General features: G+C 38.5%; 1 long non-coding RNA gene across 1 annotated transcript in view; it reads left to right on the top strand.

Moving 5' to 3' along the window:
• Positions 1–13,138, top strand: part of LOC149972915 (uncharacterized) — a 1,172,247-nt gene that overhangs the window by 5,526 nt on the left and 1,153,583 nt on the right. The window lies entirely within an intron of this gene.

Below are 13,138 nucleotides of genomic sequence, written 5' to 3' on the forward strand. Positions count from 1 at the left end.
TTCCTTCAAAACATTCCCTTCTGACAACATTTGAAATGAAAGGTCATTGTGGTGGATTGTATGATTGATTGAGAGCTTTCTAATAATCACTTGGCACATTTAAAAATGGCAGAAACACACATCATGCATCATTCACACAAACAAAGGCACTATACATACCAGTCGGACGTTGCTGGCTGAGAGAATGCCAAGAGTGGGCAAAGCTGTCATCAAGGAAAACGGTGGCTACTTTGACGAATGTCAAATATAAACCTATTTTTATTTTGTTTAACACTTTTTCTGGTTACTACATGATTCCATACGTGTTATTTCACAGTTTTTGATGTCTTTACTATTATTCTACAATGTAGAAAATAGTTAAAATAAAGAAAAGCCCTTGAATGAGTAGGTGTGTCCAAACTTTTTGACTGGTACTGTACATTAACTCTTTGGTGTTTCTGTGTTAATAATATAAAATTATAGTCAAATAAATGTTTCCTTTTTGCTTTAGATACATTGATTACATCAAAATATATTGAATTTCACCAACAGATGTAGGATCTCAATTTGATCACACTGTTCCAGGAGGATATTTTTTAAAAAATGTAGAGTAATTTGAGGTTTAAAAAGGGTTCTGAAGTTTGTAATTTCCACTTAGAAATTTCAGACTTGATTTTCACTTGTGAAAAATGTGTCAACCCCTACCAAAATGTTGATGAATTATAATCCACATAATAATTAGTATTTCCTGTTGCTGCTGCAGCAAATTGGTTCAAATTAAGATCCTACATCTCATTCTAGAAAGTGCTGTTTTGGACCTCATTTAAACCTATTTATAGAATCCCAAATAAGAGCCATGATAGTTATACTTTATACTTGTATAGATGTCTGTTTAAAAGCCACAATATAATTATATTAATTTAACATTTGAAACATTTGATATCTATTTATATTTTTTGCAGCAATATAAACGGAGTGAAGTTGTCACGCTGTAAAAACTTGTGTCGAGGTTCTGACAAATTCCCTTGAAAAATACGTTCTGCGTCAGGGGCACATTCCATATGGGTGTTTGAAACACCTCCAAAACACACAGCACTGAGCAGACAGGAAAACACACAGTCAGGCAGGCACACAGACAGAGGATGTATATGAAAGATAGAAGCACCCGTGATAGACATCAATCCAAAGCTAGCCTAACAGATGCAACAATCAGTGAAGATAACTTTACAAGCACTAATTATGGTCAATTTAGACTGAGAATAATATCTAGTTATGGCAAGGGGTGAAATAAGTATAGCTAGTTATAATTGTAACAGTTTAGCAGATTATAAAAAAAGAAGATCTGTCTTTATGTGGCTAAAAGAAAAGGAATATAACATTTACTGTTTACAGGAAACTCACTCTACATCCTGAGATGAAGTTGTTTACAGGAAACTCACTCTACATCCTGAGATGAAGTTGTTTACAGGAAACTCACTCTACATCCTGAGATGAAGTTGTTTACAGGAAACTCACTCTACATCCTTAGATGAAGTTGTTTACAGGAAACTCACTCTACATCCTTAGATGAAGTTGTTTACAGGAAACTCACTCTACATCCTGAGATGAAGTTGTTTACAGGAAACTCACTCTACATCCTGAGATGAAGTTGTTTACAGGAAACTCACTCTACATCCTGAGATGAAGTTGTTTACAGGAAACTCACTCTACATCCTTAGATGAAGTTGTTTACAGGAAACTCACTCTACATCCTTAGATGAAGTTGTTTACAGGAAACTCACTCTACATCCTTAGATGAAGTTGTTTACAGGAAACTCACTCTACATCCTTAGATGAAGTTGTTTACAGGAAACTCACTCTACATCCTTAGATGAAGTTGTTTACAGGAAACTCACTCTACATCCTTAGATGAAGTTGTTTACAGGAAACTCACTCTACATCCTTAGATGAAGTTGTTTACAGGAAACTCACTCTACATCCTGAGATGAAGTTGTTTACAGGAAACTCACTCTACATCCTTAGATGAAGTTGTTTACAGGAAACTCACTCTACATCCTTAGATGAAGTTGTTTACAGGAAACTCACTCTACATCCTTAGATGAAGTTGTTTACAGGAAACTCACTCTACATCCTTAGATGAAGTTGTTTACAGGAAACTCACTCTACATCCTTAGATGAAGTTGCGTGGAAAAAGGATTGATGTGGTGAAATAATTTTATGTCATGGACAAAGGAGCTCAAAGGGTGTGATGATACTAATTATCAAAAGTGTTCGATCTGAATGTGTAAATAAATAGTCAGGAATGATTTGATGCAAGATGTAGTTCCTAGTGAAAACTATCCAACTCCTAGAAATAGAATGACTAGAAAGAGGAAAAGCCCCTCTAACCAGGGCCTTTTGAAAACTCACAGCATTCTATTTCTATGCTCCAACTCATCCTCTTTGAAAAAGAGACAGTGGACTTGGCACATTGTTATGGATTTTATGAATAATGACTAAATGATGTATACATTTAACGTAGAACTAGAACTAACAGAATACTACCCTGTCACTGTATGATTGTATGAAACTTATTAGAAATCATAAAACTAATGTGTGTAGTTTTAGTCAAAAATTAGAACAAGGACTTTCTGTTCCTTTTTAGTATGTAAGCAGGGTGTAAGTGAGAAACATAATGGAGCTATCTTCAGACAGGCTGGAATACAGTGTTTCTTACAGGACATTCTGTCCCCACCCAGGGAGGGGAGAGACCTTGGGCTGGTAGTAGATTGTTTAACAGGTCACAGACAATGTGAGAAGACTTGTGAATTATATTGCCATTGTATCTGAGCGGAGGAGGGACATTTATGATGAAATGTGAGGTATATAGACCAACGTTCTGGAAATGATAGGCAGAGCTCTCTAAATAAACATTCCTGACAATTGTAGCTGGGCTTCCGCCAGATTCATTCCAACCAGTTTCCTACAAAGTATTGGTATCAGGATGAGTAATCAATTCAATTGGGTTTATGAACACTGAGAACATAATTCTCTTGACAATTGGTCCTTCGAGAGCCGAAACTCAATACCGGTCCCTGCCGTCCGAAGGTACCACGCCGAAATACCGTACACGGGCGGGTCATTAAAGACCTGACATTGGGGTTCCATAAGAGGCCGGTATATACCTAAGGTCGGCAGAGACGGTGACGTGATCCAACCTACATTGCTTTTCCCAGTCTATATAGCGGAGTAAGTTACAAGATATTAACTTTAAACATGAACATGAAACATGAAATGAAAGGATGTTAACATGAAAGGATGTTAACTAGGGATTTAAGACCTCTGGATAATAGCTTATAATTTTACGGGTGAGACCTAATGTCCGATCGACAGTCAATCCTATAGATAAAGTTTCCAGAAAGAGAAACACACATCAAACATGCTCACACATAGATTGTGAGCATGAAGAGACACACTTAAAGTCAGGAGAGCAACTATAGTAATAGGATAACGGGGGAAAAAGAGCACATACTTAGGGCCGAATACTTTCGCAAGGCACTGTAGATTGTGATAAATAACATAGTGACTACAAGGGTTTATTAAACATGGGTAGTAAATCCTCAGAGGAGGTCCTGGAATTAACGGGAGATGAGCGCTATATGGAACTGAAAGATAAAATAAATCTTGATTTTGGTTAAAAAAAATTGAGAAAGAAGTATGAATTTGATGGGCGTCTAGATGTAGAACAGCTAGAATTGCTTATAAAAACAGATACATAAGGCATGTGGAGACAAGGCAGATAAACAACGAGCAGAGGGGCCAGACACAGCGAGGGTATGGTTAGCCGAGGCGAGGAAGAGCGCGGAGGGAGGAAAGAAAAAGGAAGTAAAAAAAGAAGGAAGATGTAAGTAGCAAGCGGGAGGAGGAAAGGATAGGGCTAGCTGCCCTAGGGAAAGTCAGAAAAGATTTAACTGAACTAGGACGCAGGGTAAACAAGCGACAGGAAGAGGAGAAAAGGGGGTGAAGTCACATAATCAGACAATACAATATACATAATACAATACAATCACACATAATAAGCCCAGGGAGAAGGGAGAGTAGAGTCAGAGAGGCTAGAAGCCGAGGAAGCAGAAGAGGTCACTGAATATCCCCTAAGTGCCTTACCGAATCCACGGGCTGGGGAAGGAGGACAGGATTTAGCAACCTTATTGAGAAAGTGGATTGGGTAGAGAATTGGGAAAAAGTTGAGAAAAGTGGATAGAGACAGTCAAAAGAAAGGGGGAGATAGATGCTTTAACTGTCACAAACTGGGTCATTTTGCTAGACATTGTGAGGCACCGTGTAAACACTGCACTAAAGTAGGCCATAACCACCGAGACTGTGAAAAGAGCGAACAGGTCGAGTCGGAGCAATTGACAGTAACTATCGTGGTAATTGTAAACAAACATAAAGGAGGCCTTAAGGGGAAGGGACCTAAGAGATAAGGGAAAAAATGGACAGGATCAGACGATAGAAAATGTTTCAATTGCAATGAGACAGGACATTTTGCCCGGGAGTGTAATGCTCCCTGTAAACATTGTGACCGAGTAGGGCACAACCACCGAAATTGTAATTCAACTAAAGGGAAGGTCAGGCGCGACAATCAGGAGAGAAAGCGAAAAGGCAGAGACAAGAAGAGCGAGAGTAGGGAGAATCCTCGCTGGGGAAACGCTTGGACCATTTAAATTAGGGCTATTTTTGTCTCAATCAATCCATAGCGTTGGTGGTTCAGTGGTAAAACTTTTGCCTACAACGCAGGAGACTCAGGGTTCGTATCTCAGCCTTGGCACCGATAGACTTCATTCTGATTGTAATTCAAATACTGATATGTTTTGCCGGGAGAGATATGATTATTTAGTGTTTATTTAGGATGTAAACGGAACGTTTTAACCTCTAATGACTCCCCATCCCGCATGAGGGAGCGTAATCATCGACTGACAGTAATTAGCATAACGCAACGGACATAAATATTCCTAGAAAATATTCCTATTCATGAAAATCACAAGTGAAATATATTGAGACACAGCTTAGCCTTTTGATAATCACCCTGTCATCTCAGATTTTCTAAATATGCTTTACAGCCAAAGCTAGACAAGCATTTGTGTAAGTTTATCGATAGCCTAGCATAGCATTTTGTCCAGCTTGCAGCAGGTAACTTGGTCACGGAAATCAGAAAAGCAATCAAATTAAATTGTTTACCTTTGATGAGCTTCGGATGTTTTCACTCACGAGACTCCCAGTTAGATAGCCAATGTTCCTTTTTTCCCAAAAATATTATTTTTGTAGGCGAAATTGCTCCGTTTGTTCTTCACGTTTGGCTGAGAAATCGCCCGGAAATTGAAGTCAAGAAAACGCCGAAAAATATTCCAAATTAGCTCCATAATATCGACAGAAACATGGCAAATGTTGTTTATAATCAATCCTCAATGTGTTTTTCAAATATCTATTCAATAATATATCCACCGGGACAATTCGTTTTTCAGTAGGACCGATTGGAGTAATGGCTACCTCTGTATTTTACGCGAGTATCTCTCTGGGAGCATCAGGTGACCACTTGCGCAATGTAGCCACTTACGGGTATTCTTCAACATAAATGCGTAAAACTACGTCACAATGCTGTAGACCCCTTGGGGAATATGGAGAAAAAGTAATCTGGTTAATAGCCGATTCACTGCTCAATAGGGACTATTACGCATCGGAACACAGAGCTTTCAAAACATGAGGCACTTCCGGATTGGATTTTTCTCAGGCTTTCGCCTGCAACATCAGTTCTCTTATACTCACAGACAATATTTTTATAGTTTTGGAAACTTTAGAGTGTTTTCTATCCTAAGCTGTCAATTATATGCATATTCTAGCATCTTGTCCTGACAAAATATCCCGTTTACTACGGGCACGTTATTTTTCCAAAAATGAAAATACTGCCCCCTAGTCACAAAAGGTTTTAATAGCTTGTTTAGGTTAAATTGAAAGACTAATCCATTCTAAATAATTGCGGGGCGATTTCGATGGAATGCGTTGTCTTGCCCAAATGGTGCGCTAGGAATGGAGTCGTATTTAAAACGCTGAATCATAGAAGAGACAGTTACCTGAAGCTAATGAATTTTAAATAATAACAAAGAGATAATTACGATAGAGTTGTGCCCATCGAAATGTGTTTTTATTCTTATGGATTGACTGATGTAGGTTACACATTTAGGCAATTTGCATATTACTTTTAAGGCTGGATCAATTCATAAGGGTGAAGCCGAAAGAAGGGACACTTGTAAAGTTTGGTTTTAATCGTACGATAGCGGTAAGGCAGAACGTGGTTGGAGGAGAGGTTATATTTTTTGTCCACTGGTAAGAAGAGGACAGTTGGTAGCGCTCCCTGGGCTATATTTAGCTGTAAGAGAGTGAGGTCTGAATAGTTGAATCGTAAAAGATTTTTAGTTTGATTGTTTAGGTATCACCAGTGAAATTTAACAGGAAGTTAAGGTATACTAACATTATAATCCGTTTCACATAAGGGGGAACCATGACAGGTCCGCAAAGTGGATTGCAGGTTGAGTTTATTTTGTTTTAAAGGGACAGTGCACGTTTATCACAGTTGTGTGTGTCTAATGGCAGGGTATTCCTATCAAGCATTTTGGAGAGACTGTTTGAAGAGAGACTGAATGGGTTTTTAGATATAACCATTGAGGAAATTTAAAACTAATGATTTGAGGGAGTACAATAGAATTATCATTATTATTAGGTTTTTTTTGTAGTAAACGTTTGGGTTTGGGGGGGATTTCCATATTTCCCAGAGACAATATCTTAAAGGGGTATACTCAAATATGGTATATTAGAAGTTTTATTTTCTGAGCTTTAAATAAACACGTGAATTCTTTAGATAAAGAGTTCTTTAATTTGTCTAATATAGTATGGAACACGACTGTAAAAGGGTGGTATAACCTTTGACCTCTATCATGGTTTTCCCTTGTGGTCTTATCAGCCTCAAGGAAGGGCCATTTGGATAATGAATTTCAGGTCATTTGTGATACTGATATTAAGGTAAATTGAGTAACTGATAATTATGAACGAGTTTATAGTTCCTTGACATAGTTGTAATTTAAAACAATGAGAAGAAAGAAACGGCATAGCCCTGGATTAATGGTAGACTTATGTTAAGTATTTAGAACCTAATCCAGGCCAACAGGACAGGAATATATGACATCTGTGGTGATTCAGGATTATTGATAGGATCGAGACAACCTTAATCAACCAATGTAATTACTTTAGAGATTGCCAACATAGACATGTTTTTTCTAAAAATCCATGAGTTCAGATAAATCCAAACAGTGAGACACTTAGTTAATGTTTGGAAACAACACATATTTGTTCTGACTGTTATGAGAAAGAGCTACAGACAGATAGGGGAAAGGGCAGACGGAGGAGCCCTCCCCGCACTGCTGAGACCTTGAAGGTTTCAGAGCAGAGAAGAGAAGGTGGAAAAGGGGGGGGCCAGAAAATGAGAAAGATAGGAGTGACACAGAATGGGTAGATAACAGTTACTGAGTGGAGACAGAAGGGGGAATGAAAGCTTAGTTGGTTTCAGAAACTATAGTGTTAAACACGAAAACATTGCCCAGAAATGATTCGGCACAGCAGGCCGAAATAGTAGCATTGCCCGGTGCCTGTGAGATAAGAAAGGAGAGAAAGGTTACTGTTTACATAGACAAGCACTATATATATATCTAAGACCATACAAAGCAGCACAGACAACTCTTAAAGTAGATAAGACACTTGACAGAGAATTGATACAGAATAGAGGAAAATTGGACATGTGGAGAATGAAAGGGGCGCTCCTACATGATAATGTCTGACCTAAGGATAATTTACTAATCTCACCTAAGTCAATTGTTTAGATAATGCGGCAATGCTGTTACCTGGGTGGAGCCAGGTATCAAAGGGTGGGTAGTTGTGGCCTAGGATAGGACGTGGCCTAGAGGGGCTTAGGATAGGACACTTTGTGGCCTATTGGATAATGAACAAATAACATTTAAAAATTCTAGCTAACGAGTAGGCATAGAAGTTAAAGATATACTAGCAGAACAAAGGAGAAGACTGTTTGTTAACCAAATCACAGAGTTAGGAGAAGAACCGAAACCAATAGGGTTTGGAGGTTAACTATCTAACGAAGATTCCCTAAACCCCGTCCTGTCCTCCCTGTTCATAGAAGTGGAAGTGTGGGCTGGCGTCTAGATGATGATATGTTCTCCGGGAAAGGGTGGGGCTTTACAGGAGTGCTGATTGGTCTGAGCTGTCTTATTGTGGGAGCAATATTCCTAAATACACCATGACCCATCCCGAGAATGCAGAAAGTGGTAACTTGACCCATAGTTTAGACGATGAGGTTACTTGATCTGGGTAAACAGTATGGGAGGAGGTGGAGTATAGTGAAGGTGAGGGTTTTTGACTGCAATCAGAAGGGAGAGAAGTATTGCATAAAGGTATGAATTACCATTAAAATCACAAAGAAAGAGGATCTAGGGTTATGATATGTTGGTTTTGACCAGGTTTCGGTTGACACCCTAGTGCCATTCTGGGTAGAAGAAGTTAGGGTAGGTGATAGCTCTATAGTCAGCCAGAATACAAGCAGATCCCCAGACAAAACAGCAGAGTCGTCCAGAGCCAAGGGCCGGTGTGGATAGTTCAGATGAAAGATCTTAAGGAACTGATTGAGGTGGAAACGGGTTATGGGGATTCTAACCTATGGTTAGAATGGATTCAGTATACGGCAGGGTAGCCTAGTGGATAGAGTGTTGGACTAGTAAGAGAAAGGTTGCAAGTTCAAATCCCCGAGCTGACAAGGTACAAATCTGTCGTTCTGCCCCTGAACAGGCAGTTAACTCACTGTTCCTAGGCTGTCATTGAAAATAAGAATTTGTTCTTAACTGACTTGCCTAGTAAAATAAATTTTAAAAAATACAGCCAGATCAGTAGTGAAAGAAGAATGGTATGCCTGCGCCACAGTAAAACCTCAGTTGACAACCTTTCCATTTGATGGAATTGATACAACCAGGGGAATGGCCTGCATGGAAAAGCTGTTCATGGAGGCAGGGAAGCCAGACATTGACAGTTGCATTGATCTGCATTATCTATATCCCATGGGCCCAGGACATCCAGACTTCCCTCCCTTCACAGAGGCAGGAGGATACTATTACTGTTTGGCCCGGTACAATACTCATGGGAAAGACGTAGGGGAAGTGAGTACATGCAATAGGACAGAGAATGTTACAACTGATGAGACTGTGAGTGATCTGACAGGCTGGTTGAGCTCTGGGGATTTTAGTAAGATAAAGAGGCCCAGGGCTGACATCTGCTGGTTGTGTGGGGAAATGACGCCATGGCCAAATCTACCTGTGAATTGGACAGGCCTATGTGCTCTTGTACATTTAGGAATGCCTTTCACCCTCATCCAACACCATGACCTAGTGTTGGCCAGACGGGAAAACAATAGAGGGGAAAACAATAGAGGGGAAAACAATAGTTTACATTGATAGCATTGGAGTGGATAGCCTTGGATATGTTACTGACTGAAAAGGGTGGGGGGGTGTATGAGGTTCGGAGCAGAATGTTGTACTTTCATCCCCGATGACACAGCTCCAGACGGATCAGTGACCAAGGCTCTGGCAGAGAACTCTGGGGTATATAATGCAGGTAACAAATTGGTTTGACAGTATATTTGGAAAATTGAAAAATTTCATGATCACTGTGTTGTGAGCAACCTTCTTCTGTGTGTTAGTTTTGTGCGGATGTTGCGTGAAAGGTTCTCATTTCCAGGACTCTGGAGAAATCGATGACACAACAGATGGTAAGATAGGGACCGATTCCGAGCTCTGACCAGTGGAATGATGAATACATGACTCCAGTTCTAGTAGATGGGCCCAGCTCCTTCACGTATGAGGAATCTATGTTACATGAGACCATTTTTAATGTTTAGGTTTTTTTTCTTGTGTTGATGTTTTTTGATGAATATTATAAAAAAAATCTTGACGTGGGCCTGGAACAGTCATTGTAAATACATATATTGGTTATTGTGTGGTCGATTTTTTTAAAATCTTTATTTAACTAGACAAGTCAGTTAAGAACAAATTCTTATTTTTCAATTCTTATTGCCTGTTCAGGGGCAGAACAACAGATTTGTACCTTGTCAGCTCAGGGGTTTGAACTTGCAATCTTCTGAGTACTAGTCCAACGCTCTAACGACTAGGCTACCCTGCCACCCCTGATGTTGTGGTTGATTTAGATTTTTGGATATAATTGAGATTTCTAATAAAAATAGATGTGGGATTGTGTGTGTAATATTTAGTCATAGGGTGGATTGTTATGGACTTTATGAATAATGACTAAACGATGTATACATTTAACGTAGAACTAGAACTAACATAATACTACCCTGTCACTGTATGATTGTATGAATCTTATTAGAAATCATAAAACTAATGTGTGTAGTTTTAGTCAAAAATTAGAACAAGGACTTTGTTCCTTTTTAGTATATAAGCAGGGTGTAAGTGAGAAACAAAATGGAGCGATCGTCAGACAGGCTGGAATACTGTGTTCCCTACAGGACATTCTGTCCCCACCCAGGGAGGGGAGATACCTTGGGCTGGTAGTAGATTGTTTAACAGGTCACAGACAATGTGAGAAGACTTGTGAAATATATAGCCATTGTATCTGAGCGGAGGAGGGACATTTATGATGAAATGTGAGGTATATAGACCAATGTTCCGGAAATGATAGGCAGAGCTCTCTAAATAAACATTCCTGACAATTGTAGCTGGGCCTCCGCCAGATTCATTCCAACCAGTTTCCTACAAATTCTAGGCATCTGTCACGACCTGGCCTTAGTATTTTGTGTTTTCTTTATTATTTTGGTCAGGCCATGGTGTGACATGGGGGAATTATGTGTTTGTCTTGTCTAGGGGTTTTGTAGATTGATGGGGTTGTGTTTAGTATAGTAGTCTAGGTAAGTCTATGGTTGCCTAGAGTGGTTCTCAATCAGAGGCAGGTGGTTATCGTTGTCTCTGATTGGGAACCATATTTAGGCAGCCATATTCTTTAGGTCATTTCGTGGGTGATTGTTCCTGTCTCTGTGTTTGTTGCACCAGATAGGGCTGTTTTGTTTTTTCACGTTTCTTGTTTTGTATATTGTTCATTTTTCATTAAAGATGTATAAAGATAACCACGCTGCATTTTGGTCCTCCTCTTTATAGAAAGATGAAAAACATGAACAAAATTCAATTACAAAACAAGAAAACGTGGAAAAACCGAAACAGTCCTAACTGGTGCAAAACACAGAGACAGGAAACAATCACCCACGAAATACCCAAAGAATATGGCTGCCTAAATATGGTTCCTAAAGAAACAAGACTAACCAGTGAAATCCATGAACTAATAGTACAGGTAGATAGCAATAAAAACGATACTACAGAGATACAAAATAAGTTAGAAGAAAAACACAAAGAACTTGAGGAACTTATTCAAGAACGAACCAATGTAATCTACTACAAAAATAAAGCAAACTGGATGGAATATGGAGAAAAATGCACAAAATTCTTCCTGAATCTCCAATTACATTTTAAAAGAGGAAGCTAATTATTTTAGGCAGATGTTCTGTTTTCCGTCTCATCCTCTCCCACTGAATGAAGATTACGGTAAGGAATTCTTTCCAAATAATATAAAAAATGGAAAATTAACCAAATGTACAGAAAGATCATTGCGAAGGCCAAATTACAGACTAAGAACTTTTTGAGGCTATTAAATCCTTTCCGTCTGGAAAAACCCCAGGGCTTTATGGCATACCGGTAGAGGTATATCTAGTATTTTTTGATATACTAAAAGCTCCATTGTTAGATTGTTTTAACTACTCCTATAGAAATGGTAGTCTGTTAGGTACTCAGCAGGAAGGTCTGATGCAGGTCAAAAAGGTCAAAATGCATAGCACTCAGAATTAAAAGGGTTTTTACCAGGTATTGTTCATCCTGATCAGACAAGTTTTTTACATGGACGATACATTGGAGATAATATAAGACAACTATTAGAAATAATAGAACATCATGAAACATAAAAGAAGCCTGGAATTGTATTTATAGCGGATTTTGAAAAGGTATTTGATTCAATTTCGGTAATTCTCTCATAAAATGGGTAAAAAATTATGTATAGCAACCCCAGGTGTAAAATAGTAAATAACGGCTACCTCTCAGAGAGTTTTGAATTGTCAAAATAAGTTAAACAAGGGTGTCCTCTGTCACCATATCTATTTGTTATGGCCATCGAAATGCTAGCTATTAAAATCAGTTCCAATAACAACATTAGAGGACTAGAAATCCAAGGCTTAAAAACAAAGGTGTCCATGTATGCCAATGACTCAAGTTTTATATTAAGTCCGCAAGCTAGATCCCTGCAATGTCTCATTAAAGATCTAGATAACTTTTCTGTACTCTCTGGACTAAAACCTAATTATGATAAGTGTACAATATTACGTATTGGATCCTTAAAAAATAAAACTTTTACATTACCCTGCATTTTACCTATGAAATGGGCTGATGGTGAAGTACATACTTGTATTCATATCACAAAAGATATAAACAAGCTCTCCACAACGAATTTCAATAGAAAACTTGTAAAAATAGACAAGATCCTGCAACCATGGAGAGGTAAATACCTGTCTATTTATGGAAAAAATTGTCCTGATTAACTCCTTAGTCATTTCTCAGTTTACTCACTTACTTATGGCGCTGCCTACACCTGATGATTTGTTTTTCAAATCATATGAGCAAAAAATATTTCACTTTATCTGGGACGCTAAACCAGACAAAATAAAACGAGCCTATCTATATAATGAATATGAACTGGGTGGGTTGAGATTATAAAATATAAAAGCACTAAACCTCTCTCTGAAGGCTTCACTCATTCAAAAGTTTTATTTGAACCCTAAATGGTTCTCAAGTAGATTACTAAGAAAAGCTCATCCATTGTTTAAAAATTGTCTTTTTGCCTTTTTGCAGATCGCCATGTCTCATTTTCGATTAATTGAAAATTATACTTTTTTTCAGAGTATCTCTCTTTTTCAAACAAGCATTGCAGCTACAATTTAAATTTCATCCCCCTGAAA

Source organism: Oncorhynchus mykiss, chromosome 22 (assembly GCF_057628025.1).
Source record: "Oncorhynchus mykiss isolate SJ-2025 chromosome 22, ASM5762802v1, whole genome shotgun sequence".
NCBI classification, from domain to species: Eukaryota; Metazoa; Chordata; class Actinopteri; order Salmoniformes; family Salmonidae; genus Oncorhynchus; species Oncorhynchus mykiss.